Genomic DNA, 2,133 nt, shown 5'->3' with positions numbered 1-2,133 from the left:
GTCAACCTGGAGCACCCAGATCATTTTGTGGCTGCTCTGCTCCAGCCTCCACCCTGCCAGTCAGCCAGGAAGAGGCATGTTAAGGTCTTCGGGGACTCTCTGTGAAAGCTGAGTTGCCTCTGTGCACCTCTCTTGTTGGTAACTGGACATGGAGGTGGAAGACAGGTCTGTGGCTAGTTTTGGAAGCAGGATATCCCACAGGATACAGGAGAACTCCAGAGGAGAGATGCCTAGAGTGTGAACCTCCAAAGGAAGACTGTGGCTGAGACCTACCTGAGGAGTGACCCCTGGAGCCTCAGGACCAGGTGCGGCCAGGTCCACAGAGGAAAGCAATCTTGTCCAGATCCCGACAGTGAGCACACGTGCCTTCTAGAAAAATATAAAATAAAGAGAAGGAAAGAAAATGGATTGGAGACATAAAGGAATTCAAAAATATTTTCTATTTATGGATTATGAGAATTAATATAGCTAAAATATAATGATTCAAGTCCTATTAAAATACTGGCAATGTTTTTCTCACAAAGATAGGAAGAAAAATTATATTTTTGTTGAAGCACTAAAGCAATCATGTAGCTAAAGCAATCTTGAACAACCTGAACAGAGCCAAAGGTGTCATGTTACTGCCCTTCAAAATATGCTGCAAAGCTGTGATCACCAAGTCAGCAAGGTCCTGGCATTTCATTTAGAGGCAGAGTACAGAGCTTGTCTTCCTGTGCCTGGTTGATTTCACCTAGCTTCACTGAATCTTTCCATGCTGTATGTATACACCCAAGCACAATTATTTCTCAATTTAAAATAAATTTTAAAAGAAATTTTATTACACATGACAACATTGTGAAAACTGAGGACTTTATGCTAATGCAATAAACCAGTTGGAAATGGCAAGTATCTCATGATAACACGTGCATGGATCCTGTAAGTAGGTAAAACGACCAGCAGAGGGCATGGTGGGTAAGGTACTGGATCTCGTGTAGCGAACCTTAGGTTGGAGTCCTTCTTCTGGTAGATTGGGAATCACACTGTGCATGTGTGGGTGTGAGCCCAAATCCTGAAAGGAAAATGGAGAAAGTATTGAGGCATGGCCTTCTCCCCTGAGGGATAATTTCTCACATTCCCTCTCTGTCTCTGGCTAGTGCACACACCTATACAAAAACCTTAAAAAATAAAATAAAACAGAAGGAAAAATACAGGTGAAATGTAGAAGCAGAGTTGAATGATTATTCCCAGGAATTAGAGGAGAAGTTAATGAGGAATTGATAAATTTCCTATTATTCCAGGTAACTAAGTCTTAGAAAGATGTGCTATTTCAGTTCCATTTAGCAAGATTGCTTTGTACATTCATGTATTGCCTTTGTATAAATTTGTTCAATGAGTAGGTTTTATTGTAAGTATTTTTAGCACCACCACCACCACCACCACAAAAATGTAGTTATTAAAACAAAGTTGAGGGTGTCTTTCTTGGGTGATTGAATTCTTCTAATTGGACTGTGTTTTTTATTGACTGTGTACAAATACAAAAGTCAATCATCTGTGTTTTTAAAAGGCCAAACATTAGTAATTGGGAATTACAGCTCAATACAATTGCTTCAAGAAACATTTATATACTCTAAACCAGAATTCCTATATGAAGGGCAAATAACACATTTGGGTCATCCATTGGTGTGGTGGTTAGTGCATAGGGAGCCCAATGGCCAACTGCACGTTTAAATCTTGGAATCACAACTTGAATTACAAGCCTGACATGCATGGGTGTGCCCAGAATCCTGAAAGGAGAAATAGAGGAGATTCCAACTGTAGTATGGCCATCCTGCATAGGAGGTGCTTTCTCACTTTCCTGCTCTCTGTCTCTATCTGGCTGAAGCACACACCAGCAAACAAAAACATGCTTATAAAAAGGGCATGAAGACAAGTAGCTACAGTAGCTCTTTCCTTACTATCTCACATTTGAAGTAATTCAAATAGCCATAAATACAGTGTGATATGCTCACAAAACATCAAATAGTTGCCATTCCCTCTGGGGGGTGATTTCTCACTTTCTGTCTCTCCGTCTCTGTCCTTCTGGCAAGCGCATGTGGCCTATAGCAAAAACCTCTCCAAAAAAAAAAAAAAAAAAAATCCCAGTACCCCATTTAC

Source organism: Tupaia chinensis, unplaced genomic scaffold (genome assembly GCF_000334495.1).
Source record: "Tupaia chinensis unplaced genomic scaffold, TupChi_1.0 Scaffold139743_1, whole genome shotgun sequence".
NCBI classification, from domain to species: Eukaryota; Metazoa; Chordata; class Mammalia; order Scandentia; family Tupaiidae; genus Tupaia; species Tupaia belangeri.
This window is presented reverse-complemented; position numbering follows the sequence as displayed.